The 14384-nt window shown below is 37.3% G+C and overlaps 1 protein-coding gene and 1 pseudogene across 4 annotated transcripts in view; both read right to left on the reverse strand.

The window, feature by feature from the left end:
• The window catches only part of LOC126494175 (zinc finger protein 54-like), a 227931-nt gene that overhangs the window by 133835 nt on the left and 79712 nt on the right, over positions 1–14384 (reverse strand). The gene's annotated exons all lie outside the window — the stretch shown is intronic.
• Positions 7–14384, reverse strand: part of LOC126494183 (zinc finger protein 54-like) — a 20272-nt pseudogene continuing 5894 nt past the window's right edge.

The following is a 14384-nucleotide window of genomic DNA, read 5'->3' on the forward strand; positions in this document are numbered from 1 at the left end:
TAAAATATATAAAGAACCCAAAAAACTAGACATTAAAATACTAAACAATCCAATGGAAAATGGGTACAGATCTAAACAGAGAATTCTCAACAGAAGGCTATCAAATGGCCAAAAGACATTTAAGGAATTGCTCAACATCCTTAGTCATCAGGGAAATGCAACTCAAAATGACTCTGAGATACCATCTTACACCTGTCAGAATAACTAAGACCAAAAACACTAATGACAGCTTATGTTGGAGGGCATGTGGAGTAAGGGAAACATTCCTGCACTACTGGTGGGAGCGCAAACTTATACAGTTACTTTGGAAATCAGTATGGTGATTTTTCAGAAAAATGAGAATCAGTTTACCTCAAAACCCAGAGATACCACAATTGGGAATATACCCAAAAGATGCTCAATCATACCACAAGGAAACTTATGCAACTATGTTCATAGCAGCATTATTTGTAATAGCCAAAACCTGAAAACCACCTAGATGCCCCTCAACTGAAAAATGGATAAAGAAAATGTGTTATATATTTACAATGGAGTATTACTCAGTGGTTAAAAAAAAAATATCATGAAACTTGCAGGCAAATGGATGGAAGTAGAAAAAAAATCATCCTGTGTGAGATAACTCAGACCCAGAAAGACAAAAATGTTATGTACTCTGTGGAGGCCCAAAAATGTGATCCTGTTTACATCTTGTCTGAAGGTCAGAAAGTTTTCGCTTGTTCAAAGTTGTTGACAACAAGTGTGGCTATACATCATTACCTAGGGTGTGGTCACTTGATCTTTTTGACATTAAGATGGCCCATTACAGTTAGATTATGACCAATGGTCAGGATATTCAAGCATACTTCTGCTCCTTTTGTATTAGGAGGTTTGACCTTGGGAGTGGAAGCCTTCAGGATACTTGGTCTAGAGTGGGTTTACTATACAAACAACAGAATGCTATTGACTTGATGTCTCAAAGTATTGAAGCAAATAACTGTTCTATTTGTCCTTTGAATCATGTTAAAGCAGTCTTTTGTCTTATTCCCCCTGTTGTATTTGGGTATAAAAGTGTATGCAAGAGTCTTACAAGTTAAAAGGAAATGTAATTTTTAAAACTGTGAACAGCGGTATTCGACAACAGGTAAATAATGCTGCTAACAGATACCAGTTATTAAATGAAATGCAGCCTACCATTTAGGTTATCTGCCTAAAAATTACTGAATAAGGAAACAACAGAGGCACAACCACCAAAACAAGTCCTCAAAAATTACTGAATAAGGAAACAACAGAGGCACAACCACCAAAACAAGTCCTCAAAAACTACTGAATAAGGAAACAACAGAGGCACAACCACCAAAACAAGTCTTCATTTCCACTGCTCTTCCTTGGCCACCATAAGTACATGGCATTGTAGAAGACACAAAACACTTTTTTTTTTACAAGATAAGAGAGTAACCTTGAACTTACCAGAGAACTTTCCCTACCAGCTAGCTTTTATATACTACAAAGTTCTGTACATGTGCCTGACAGAAAGAATGTTAATGGTCTTTGGTTTAGGAGGTCCTTCTGTTTATGTGTTGCTTTCATTGGTTAATTAATAAAGAAATGGCTTGGCCTGATAGGGCAGAACAGGTAGGTGAAGACAGAAATGGATTCTGGAAGGAAGAAGAGAGAGAGACAGAGACAGACAGAGAGACAGAGAGAGAGAGAGACAGAGAGAGAGAGAGAGACAGAGAGCCTCCATGGAGACACCTCATGGTAAACACAGATTAATAGAAATGGGTTAAATCAAGATGTGAGAGTAGCCAATAGGCTAGAGCTAATGGGCAAGCAGTGTTTTAATTAATACAGCTTCTGTGTGATTATTTCGGGTATACGCTAGCTGGGCAGCTGGAACAAGGAACCCCACTCCCTGTAACAGGTCTTAATAATGCAAACCAACTAGGCAAGATGTGTACACTCATGCAATTCTGGCATGACTGCTTATAGTAATAACCAACCTGTTTCTTGATAGAATTGACCCCAGTTCCACCAGAAGGGAATTCATGTCTGGTACTGTAAATATGGTAAAACAAACAAAATCATGGCTTGGGAATTACAGGTCCAAGGGCAGAGTCTATTGATGTTTTGTTAATGAACATGTCATTAATCTGCCATCAAAAATATATATGATTACAACTATCAGTTTGTACTACTCTCAACATTGATGAATTCATTCACCAATAGTAGAAGGTAATGCACAATTGAAATAGCTGTTCAAAAAGTACTGAGAACAAGCAACTTGATGGAGGAGGGTCATACTTTCATTGGTTAATAAAGAAACTGCTTGGCCTGATGGGTCAGAACATAGGTGGGTGGAGTAGACAACAGAATTCTGGGAGAAAGATGAGTCAAGCAGATGCAATGGAGCCAGCCGCCAGGTCAGACATGCTGAATCTTTCCCAGTAAGACACCACCTCATGGTGCTACACACATTATTAGAAATGGATTAAGTAAGATATGAGAGTTAGCCAAGAAGAGGCTAGATATAATGGGCCAGGCAGTATTTAAATAAATACAGCTTGTGTGCTGTTATTTTGGGTGTAAAGCTAGCCGTGAGGGAGCCGGGTGGGATGGAAAGCATGCCCACTCACCTCCTCACTACAGCAACTATGCAAGTTTGGGACAATTACCATTTCATTATGGGTGAAGGAGGGTCACAGGAGTCTCTTTTTCCTCAGTAAAGGTCTACTAAGATTAAGGACAGATATATTATTTTAAAGTTTAGAATATGTGGTGGTTTGAAAGAAAATGGCCCCCAAATGGAGTGGCAATATTAGGTTTGGTCTTGTTGAAGTAGGTGTGGCCTTGCTGAAAGGAGTGTGTCATTGTGGGGGCAGGCTTTGAGGTCTGTTTTGCTCAAGCTTAGCTCAGCATGAGACTCAGACTCCTTCCTATTGCTTACAAGTCCAGGTATAATTCCTCCACTCTCAGCTCATTCTCCAGCACGTCTTCTTGCATGCTGCCATGTCCCATTATGATGATAATGGACTAAATCTCTGAAATTGTACGCCAGTCCCAATTAAATGTTTCCTTTGTAAGAGTTGTGGTGGTCATGGTGTCTCTTAGCACAATAAAAACTCTAAGACAGAATAAATACTTCCCCATTTTCCTTCAGCACTTCAAAAGTAATTTCTGAATGCCTTCAGAACTTTCCTTTTTTGAAACAGGGTGTCTCTGTGTAACACTGGGTGTCTTGGTATTTGCTTGTAGACTAAGATTGCCTTAATTTCCCAGAGATCAACCTGTCTCTACTTCCAACATCCAGGGATGAAAGCCATAGTCTACTAAGCCTGGCAACCTTGGGGATTTCTTTTTATGTATGAATGTTTTGCCTGCATGTATGTCTGTGCAGTATGTGAAAATGGTGCCTAAAGAATCCAGTAGGCATCAGATACCCTCATCCTAGAGGTACATACAATTGTGAGCTACCTGTTAGGTGTTGTGAATCAAATCAGGGTCCTACAGACCATCTCTCCAGCCCTGACCTGGAGATTTATAAATTGTAGATGTCACATTCACAGTCCAATTCTTTACAGTTTCTCAACCTCTCCGTATTTGCATTAGTATAAACCTAAGATGAAGATGTTTGAGGATAAAAGATGAGAATTTATTGGAGCATTTTTTTGTGCTTCCTTTCATTATGAATTTCATGATTACTATTCTAGCACTAGGCAAAGGATTTGTTAAACTGAATGTATTTGGGGTGAAACTTCCAATGAACAGCAAGATAAGGTGGTTATATATGGTGTACCTTTATAAGGTTTGTCAGAAGTATAAATTTAGTAATATACAGCAAAATTAGAGGAAAAAATAAAGGTTTTTGTCACAATTTTTGATGCATTTTTGTCATTATTGTTTATGGATACAGAGTTTATACAGTTCTGCCTGTTCTGATCTATTATGAAGAGCAGGCTAGCCTTGAACTCATACAAATACCCCTGCCTCTGTGTCTGAAGTATTGGGATTAAAGGTGGGCACAACATGACAGGAATCATGAATTTGTAGAGGCTGAACAAGATGTTTTATTACAGCTTTTCTCAGGGGCTTGAGAAATGGCTTAGTGGCTGAGAGCTCTGGTTCCTCTTTCAGAGAATCAGGGTTCTATTTCCTGCACACATGCAGGCAGCAGCTTACAACTGCCTATAGCTCCAGATTTGGGAATCTGATACCATTTGGCCTCTACAGGCAGAATGCATACATGCATGCAGTCAAAATTCCTATATACATTTTTTTAAAAAAAGCTTTTCAGTTTGATTTGCAGAATTTTATTATAATATAAATTTTTTGATATTTTTCTAATATATAAACCTCATTCAAAGTTTTCAAAAATTTCATATCGTTATGTTTCTATTGTGTATACTGTTGTGATTTATAAGCAAAGAGTATCAGATAAATGCTACATCACAATATTCACAATGGCATTTTTCTCTCCAGTATTTTTATGATGTGCTCGAAGAGTTGAGCATTTAGTAAAAAATTCACATTCTCTACATATGCAAGTCTATCTCCATTATGAACTCTGTAATATATTGTAAGATTTGAATGCTGGATGAAGGATTTGTCAGTCTCTGCCATTTGTAAAGTTTCTCTCCAGTATGAATTTTCTAGTGTTTGAAGACTTGAACATGTAGAAAAAGATTTGTCACATTCTTTACATCTGTAAGATTTCTCTCCAGTATGAATTTTCTGATGTGTTCTAAGAGTAGCGGTCATAGTGAAGCATTTGTCACATATTTCACCGTTCTATGGTTCCACACCTATGTGCATTCTGTAATGCATTTTAAGATGTGATAGCTGAGAAAGGACTTACAACATTCTTTGCCTTTGTATAAATTCTCTAGAAAATGAATTTTCTACTGCCTTCCTAATAATGAATAGTGGTTACAGGACCTGTTACACTCATTGCATTGGTAAAGCTACTCTCCAGCATGCCTTTTGTTTGAATGCATTTTTTGATGGCTTTTAAGTGCTGAGGACTGAGGAAAGGACTTTCCACATTCTCTGCATTTGTAAGGTTTCTCTCCAGTATGGAGTCTTTGATGTGTTTTCAGACTTGAGCACTGAGTAAAAGATTTGTCACAGATGTTGCACTTGTAGGGTTTCTCTCCAGTATGAATTCTCTGATGCTTTGTAAGAGTTGACTTTAGAGCAAAGGATTTGTCACATTCCTTACATTTGTGAGGCTTCTCTCCAGTATACATTTTCTGATGGCTTTTAAGTGCTGATAAGTCATGAAATGCCTTTTCACAATTTTTGCATTTGTAAGGTTTTTCCCCAGTATGGAGTCTTTGATGTATTTTAAGATGTGAACATTGACTAAAGGATTTGTCACAAACGTTGCACTTGTAGGGTTTCTTTCCAGTATGAATTCTCTGATGCTTTGTAAGAGTTGACTTCACAGGAAAGGATTTGTCACATTCCTTACATGTGTAAGGCTTCTCTCCAGTATGCATGTTCTGATGGTTTTTAAGCACTACCAACAGGCGAAATGACTTTCCACAGTCTTTGCATTTGTAAGGTTTCTCCCCAGTATGAAGTCTTTGATGTGTTTTAAGACTTGCACTCTGCTTATAGGATTTGTCACAAATGTTGCACTTGTAGGGTTTCTTTCCAGTATAAATTCTCGGATGTATGATGAGGTTAGAGGTGGTACTGACACATTTCCTGCTTTTCAAACATTGGTGTGGTGTTCCTCCAATGTAGATTGTTTGTTGCAAAACACTGTATACAGGAGAGAAAGAGACATCATATTCTTCCTGTCTGTGTTCTTTCTTTGCAGTGTAGAGTCTGTGATCTTGAGTAATGATAGAACCCAAATTTAAAGATTTCTCGCAGTCTTCAGATTTAAAAGGTTCTTTTCCAGTGTGCAAGCTTTCATGTCCATCAGGGTTTGATGAGTCAACTGTGTCATCCCTGTGATCACTGCATCTGTAGCTATTAGAGTTTTCTCTAGTTCCATATGTTTTATAAAGTGCACATGTGGAGGGGTCATGAAGCATGTTGCCAAGCTCATTAGACTGACGAGAGTCCTTTACATTATTCACATGCTGACGGATAGGATCACATTTGCAATAGTTCTCTGAAAATGGGTAAAATTCAGGTTAATTGGCTTGTTCCAATAATAAATATGTGATAAATGACAGACTCTCTAAGTTCTCTCATAAGTCAACCAGCAACTATTTAGAATAGAGCTCCCAGTAGTCATTTATTCTTTCACTATAACTATATGGATTCTCACAGAGTGACCGTCATAGAAGATGAAACATAACTGGAATGGAGCTCAGTGACTGATTATAATTAGAATACATGTCTCTTTTTAAATATTTATTTACTCAGAGACTGATGAAAAAGAACTTAATCTAATCCCAGATTCACAGTATTTATACTTCCTAGTGAACAGCAATGACAAGTACTGTGAGAATTCATTTTAAGATTAAAGGCTTACTCAAAAGCATCAAAGGTTTTATTTTCTTTTTTCTTAAAAAAAAAAAAGCTTTACATTCTCCAAATTTATAGATGCAAAGCAATTCTGCCAGACACTATAGGAACTAGATTGTTTAAGGCAGGGCTGTCATGGGCAGCTATTGCTAATTTTTATCTTCCACTGTCTGAGCTCCACACACTGCTATGCTTCTTAAATTTCCTCATAGGGTTAGGATGGAGTCCACAAGAATACACAGTATATCACAACTGATATTTAGGAGGCCAACCTACCATACATACACACACACACACACACACACACACACACACTTGCTGGAGGATAAAATTCACAAGGTAGGGCCTGTGAGAAATACTGCCTTTTGAATAGCTGGTTGTCTCTACCTGCAATTCTCTGTGTGGCAACATGGTCCCCCTCTAATTCCAGCTTGGGGACTTGTCCTACAAGCTTAGTAGTGTATTGCACACATGTTGGGCCCAATATTTCTATGTACTGATAGAAGGATGATTTCTCCTCATATCATGTATCTCTGGTGGATAAAATAAGTCATAGTCAAGTTTTTGTTCTACATTGTGATAAAAAACTGAAAAGCCTGTTCTTTATACTTATCTTAATGACAGAACAATTTGGCCAGACAAGGTGTCCTGTAAGAAAGATGCCAAATGGGACTTTCACAGATAAAACTCAAGGACAGAACTGTTGTATGCCTGGATTTGTTAACTCAAAGCCTTTCGTATATTAAAAAGAACAAGAAGTGTACTGAGCTCATTCTGCCTCCTGTGACAGAAAATGTAGCACTCCACTGCTTTGACCCTAAAGGCTATTAACACCTTGAAGACACTTTCACCTCAGTTTATCGATACAAGATTTTAACTTAGAAGACTAACTGATTATGTTTTAGTTCTGAGATATGGATGATTTACAAGAAGATGTTGTAAACTGATTAACCATCTTCAGAGACAGATAGCCTTCTGTTACTGATTAGTGTGTGAAATACACGCAGGTGGCTGGAGCGGCTGGGAGGTATCAAGTCCCAGATTTTGTATGAAATAGTAATAGGCCCCTTCTTTGCTCTAAGCACACAGAGTAGAAGTATGTTTTAGAATTGAAAGGATTTTTATTGCCAGTTAACATTTGGTGGATATGCTGATATGAATCATCACTGTACATTTCCCCCTTGCCTTATGCAAGTTGCCATGGTTACTCACTGACACAGTTTCTGAAGCACAGCTGCATTCTCTATGCCAGGAGATAACAGCATTTTGCTTTTGCATGTTTTACTGATCACAAACTTTTAGCTTACAAATTTAGTAACACTTTGAGTGCACGAATTCCCTGTTTCCTCTTAAAATTTCTATTTGGTTTAGTTTTCTGCCCTTTAAGAGACAGATGGAATTTTTTACAGCCAGGGCCACAGCCAATCATTAAAATAGTGACAAGTTATTGCTTTGTATAACATATCTGTCTGCAAAGAGTACTTTGTGACCCTAAGAAAACTGCAGCCTTGGAAAAGAACACCATTGTATGTGTATAAAAACTGCAGAGATTTCAAACTCGGGACAGAAGAGTAAAGAACATGACTCAAACATCATCTGTGTGGGTTTCTGTTACCCCTCAGATTACAAATATCCTAAGTCCCTTCCACCCCACTGGGCCTTCAGACTCAAACCCTGGAGGTAGCCTTGGGAGTTATTCTCAAGTCTCTCAACAGCAACTCTTGAGATTATTTCCCAGAAGAGTGTTTGTGTATCTTCAGTGGAAAGAAAATAAAGGATGCAATATAAAGACAGCAAGGAAGGGAATTATAGAATAATCCTACTCCATGGATTCATTTCAGACATAAAGTTAGGAAAGTTATTTTAATTCGATGTCAGCATAATGAAATAAAATTGCATTTTGTGCTAGTATTAAGTCAGCCAAATTCAGGTGCAATAAAACACAACATCTTCTAACAGTTACAACAGACAGTATGCATCCTGGAACCAGGACACTACACTAAGTCAAATGATCAGGAATCCTTTCAAGTGGAATTAAGTATAGCAAAACTATTTTCAGATCTTGATTTCTCTTTCAATGGAAGCCATTACTGTTGTTCTGTTCATTCACTAACCCACCCTGGTTGTGGCTACTCTCTCCTCCCCACATTCCAGGGCTATCTCATTTGCTCTGAATAGGTGACCAGGCCTACCTTGCATATGGTCCACATGTTCTATGAGGTAGCTCATGACTCAAGGCAGAGTTTTTAGAAAGAATAAAGACATGTAACCAAGTACTGGGTTCAGTACATGAAGAGAACACAAAGTAGAGGAATATAGGAACGAATTTTCAATTGCTGTTTCCTATACCTATTGTAAATATATTAAGGGAGACTTTTCAGTTTGCATACTTTAAGTTTTTTTCAAAATTAAAATGATGTCAAATGCAATGATGGACATCAAGCTTAAGTTATGGATGGAAATAGTCCAAAATCCTGTGATCTACAATCTGTCCTGCCTAGAAAATATGCTAGGGCAGTGGTGGAACAGAAATGGAGGGAGTATCTAACTAACGTCTGATCTTTTTTATGGCCCAATCTGATAGAACCCATAGACAACATTGCTTGGGTAACCAAGGACCAAAGACTAGACAGACCAAAGAACAAGGGTAAAACCAAAAACTACTGCTGTAAAAAGAAAAAAAAAAGTCCCTGTCTCGGAAAAACAAAAACAAAACAAACAACAACAACAACAACAACAACAAAGAATGAAAAGAAAAGAAAAAAAAAGTTATCAAAAATAGCAGAGATACACAGAGTTGACATGGGATGTCTCCATCAAATCCCTTCTCCTCAGAGCTCAGAGAACCAGGCAGAAGAGGAGGTTAAAGGAATCTAAGAGCCCAATGGGATAAAGGACAACAGAAGAACAAGGCCCTCTGAACTAACTAGCTAAGTGAAGTGAACTCACAGAGACAGTAGCAGCAGGCACAAGGCCTAAATGGATCTGCACCAGGCCCTCTGCATATATATTATAGCTTAAGCTTAGTCTTATCATGGGACTCTGGAGTGTGAGAAAGGGTCTCTGATGTTTCTGCCTGTTCTAAGGACTCTCTTCCTTCTGCTGGGCTATGTTGTCCAACTTCATCTTTGAAGTTGGCTTTGCTTCATCTTATATTTTATTTTGCCATGCTTGGTTGTTATCTCTTTAAAAAGTGCTCTTTTCTAAAGAGAGAAAGAAATGGAATGGATATTGAGAGGAAGGGATAGAGGGAGGAACTGGGAGACTTAGAGGGAAGGGAAAATATAATCTGGATATACTGGATGAGAAAATCTATTTCAATCAAAGGAAATAAATGAAAAAGAAGATATGGGTACAAATATTATATTCTACTAAGTTTCTGAATGTATCGTGGAAAAAAAAAATGTAGGGTGTATGATACCTCTAAGTGGAAAACAGAACCTCTAAAATGGAAAATGGAAGGAAAAAAAAAATGAAGTATCATGAAAAAGTTTTCATCTACTACCAAAGTTTCCATAGGCCCTTATCATTTCCATGACAGCTTTAACAGCGAGTCCATAATCTATAAAGTTGTTACATACAAAGGATGAATTAGGAAATCTACAAGTCAAATTTCTCACCCAGAGAGACCAGGTTGCTGTAATTCTCCAACATCACATCAATGTACAAAGTCCTCTGAGCAGAGTTCAGACATTCCCACTCTTCTTGGGTGAAGGCCACAGCTACATCCCAGAATGTAAACAGACCCTGAAAGAAAAAAAGTACAGTTTGATCATGTGATACTGGACAGAGTGTTTCCTTGATATAAGGAGACGTGAAGAAATATAAATGAGTGAAGACAATTACTCAAAAAGATGACTTCTAAATAATCACATTCTATAAGGAATGTTCCAACTCTCGGACAATAGGATAGCAGTCTCACACGCAATATACATGAAAGAAGGCACACACTTCAGGTGTGGACAAGGTTAACTATTTGTTATGGATGCAATGTTTATATCCCACAGATCACAGTGTACATGTCTCAGAAGGAAAATCTGTGATGAGGAAATGTGATTTTAAATGCTTTACATGTTGATCATGCTACAGTGATTCAAAACTTATATTTAATATGAGAAGCACAGAAACCTAAAGAACACAGGAAACACCCTCAGGATATGGGATGGGCAAGAACTTTTGAATAGTAAAAAACACAAACAGAACCAGAACTAACCAAGTATCAACAGATGGGACTACATAAAAATAAAATCATTCTGTTAATCAAAGGAAACAGTAGAGCACACAGACACCCAAAGAATGGAAGAAAATCTGTACCAGTGACACTTTGGATATAAGTTCATTGCTAGAATTTACCAAGAATTACAGAAATTAAATTCCAAGGATATAAAACTGCCAATCAATATATGGCCAAATGAGCTGAAAAAACATTTTGTGAAAAAAGAAACACAAATGGCCAATAAATGTTGCAAAGTGTTCGCGATCCTTAAGATGCCATCATGGAAATGCAAACTAAAACTACTTTGGAATACTGCCTCACTCTGTCCAGAATGGCTGTCATCAACCAATCTGACAATAAATGTTAGAGAGAATGAAGAAAGAAAGGAATCCTAATAGACTGTCATTGTGCTGTCTCTATATATGTGTGTGTGTGTGTGTGTGTGTGTGTATGTATGTGTGGTGCAAGTTAATACAGACATCGTGGATAACAATTTAGAGATTGCTGACAAAAATTAACGATAGATCTAATGTTTGAACAGCTCTTTCATTCCTGGGCATATACCCAGGGAATTCCACATCCCATTACTGAGATATTTATACCCCACATTTATTGCTGCTTATTCATGAAAACAAAGAATTGGAATCAATCTAATTGTTTTCCGACAGATCACTATATAATGCAAACGGTATATATATATATTATATATATATATATATACAGCTGAAGAGAAAAACATGATAAAAATTTACAGGATAATGTTTGGATTTAGAATGTATAATAGTAAGTAAGGTCATAGAAGTCAGAAAAAAGAAACCATATTTTGCCTCCTAAGACAAATCAAGCCAATAATGCATGTATTTGGGAAACACGTACACGTGGGCACAGCAGAGCATGGAGAAAAGGAACAAGGAAGGCTAGCTATCAGGAGTCGAGGTGAGGAACACCAGCTATGAAAAATGATATAAAGCTAAGTGCTTTTCTGGGTCTAATTTTGTCATATGTCTTTGGTTTTTGGTACGGTATAATTAAAATATATTCAATTTTGTGAAAATTTAAATTTTGTGAAAATATAAAATCTCATGTGAGGCTCTAGAGCTTCTGTTCCCAAAGATGACAACTTTAACTGTATAAAATTACCTTAAGTTTTATAGCCTTTGGGTCTGGTTAAGTTCAGTGTGTGGGTTTTCTTTTTTATTTTTTTGTTGTGTGTTTGTTTGGAACAATTTTTATAAAAAAGTTAAAAAAAATCAGAAGCAGAAAATTAAAGGCTTTCAATGTCTCAAAATATAAAATTTCCAGAAAAAATAGTGGACATGATAACTGACCTGGGACAGATTAACTGGAGAATCAGCCATTTCTTTCTGTTTCTCGTCTTTGAGTTTTTCTTTCAGGAACAAAGAATAGATGGCTTGTTGCCCTTTCATATAAGAAAATGCAAAAGTTAATACTGAAAGCTGGTAAAAGAAAAATGTCAAAACACATGAAAAGAGCTAATAAACAGAACACTACCAGGTGTCCAGTAAGTGATTCCAAAGAAAGAACATGGAAATATAGTTAAAGCCTGGAGGGAAAAAATCATATCAACCATATTGTTGCAATCAGAAAAATAATCTCCAATAATAAACTAGAAGAAAATATACAGAAGAGAATCAGAGGAATTATCCTTGAGAACATGGGAAGTAATACATTTCACGGGAACAACTGATAAGTAGACGAGAAATGGGAAGTAATCATCCAAGTGCAAGATAGCAAACCACAAATTCTTATAGTAGAGAAACAATGCTCCTAATAACTTAACTAGCAATTGCTGTGGAAAATCCTTTTGTACACTGTGAAGATTTGTTGCTATAATTTTTTTAAATAAAGAAGCTGATTGGTTAATAGCTAGATAAGATAAGGCTAGGTGGAAAAATCAGGGGATGCTGAGAAAAAAAAAACAAAGTTAGGAGAGTTGCCAGCCAGATGGAGAAAATGTCAAATACACAAAATGGGATATAGGTAAAGGCCATGAGCCTCAGGGAAGTATATGGATTTCCTAGAAATGAGTTAAAGTGTAAGAGCTGGTTAGTAGTAAGCCTGTGCTACTGGCTGAGCATTAACAATTAATATAAGCCTCTGAGTAATTAATTGACAGTGAGAGGAACAGGGAAACTTCTGCTTACAAGCAACAAGATCAAAATCAAAACCAAAAAAGATAAAAACCTATGAACAAAAATTCTAGCCACTCTGAAAGTCAATACAAAGAATTTAAAATTAAATATACAAAACCTCAATTTAAATCAATCTAGCACATGGGTCAGCTGTACCACTCCTTGGCACATGCTCAAAGGACCTAACATCCTACTCGTTGCTCACCCATGGTAATTGATGTTCTATTCACAATAGCTACAGAAGGCAAGCAAGCTAAATGTCCTTCAACTAATGAATGAATGGTGAAAATATAGAACATATACACCATTAAAATATCAGCTGTAAAGAAAATTTAACTCATTAACTTTGCAGGTAAATGGATAGACCTAGAAAAGTTCATACTGAGTTTGGTAACCCCGACACAGAAAGAGACAATGGTTGTTCTCTCTCAGAGAAAGTTCCTAGCTTCAAATCTGCAGATGCAGATCTTCAAATCCACAACCTGGAGTGACTGCAGTAACCAGAAAAGCAAAATAGACCACTGTGGGGTGTGGGGGAGTATGAGAGGGGACTAACTGAAAGCAAGTGGACCAAGGAGTCAAGACTATTGTAGACATTTTTCAGATGTAAATGAGTTATCATAATTATTAAAATATGGCTTCCAATCTCATTCTATATTAAAATGTCTTTTCTTCTTTTCTTCTTTTGAACTCAGGAGAAAGTGGGGCTTATACATTATCCAGAACTGTAGGGTTTCCAAAGGTTGGAGGATTTCCAGAGGAACTTTTGCTAAGTAGGCTAAACATTTTGCAATTATATGACAGAACATGTTATCAGGGTACATTGATGCCGTAAGTCAAACTCCATAGGGTGGAGAGCATGCCAAATTCCAGAAACAGTTTAAAGTATGGTCAACTTGAATTTGGCAGCAAACAGAAACAAACTACAAAGCCTTTAACCCCAGCACTCAGGAGGCAGAAGCAGGTGGATCTCCAACTTTGAGGTTAGTCTGGTCCACGGAGCAAGTTCCAGGACAGTCACCGCTATACTGAGAAACCCTGACTCAAAAAAAAAAAAAGAAAAAAGAAAAAAGAAAACAAACTGAAATGAACTTGTTTTGACCATATAACAAATGACTTCTATCCTTAAGATGGAGTCAGGCTGGTCAATCATTAACCCTAGATGTCCTGAAAGTCACTCTGTAGATCAAGCTGGCTTCAAACTCAGAGACTCATCTGTCTCTGCCTCCGTGTGCTGGGATTAAAGGCACATGCCAACACCACCTAGATCATAATGCCTTTTCACTGAAAAGACCGTGAGCAGACATCTCAAACAACATACTGTACTTTCTAGACTCCAAGGTGCAAAACTAAGAAATGAGCACAAGAGGACACGTTTCCTTTCTCTTCCATCCTTTTCCTTCTTTTTCCTCCTCCTCTTTTCCTGTTGTTTTTTTTTTTTTTTCTTTGATGAGACACAGTCCCTCACCATGTAGTTGTGGGTGTCCCAAAAATCACTATGCTGGTCTCCAACACAAGGAGATTCACCTGCCTCTGTCACTGGAGCACTGGAATTC

Source organism: Alexandromys fortis, unplaced genomic scaffold, assembly GCF_014885135.2.
Source record: "Alexandromys fortis isolate MF-2015 unplaced genomic scaffold, M_Fortis_MF-2015_v1.1 scaffold_351, whole genome shotgun sequence".
Taxonomy (NCBI): Eukaryota; Metazoa; Chordata; class Mammalia; order Rodentia; family Cricetidae; genus Alexandromys; species Alexandromys fortis.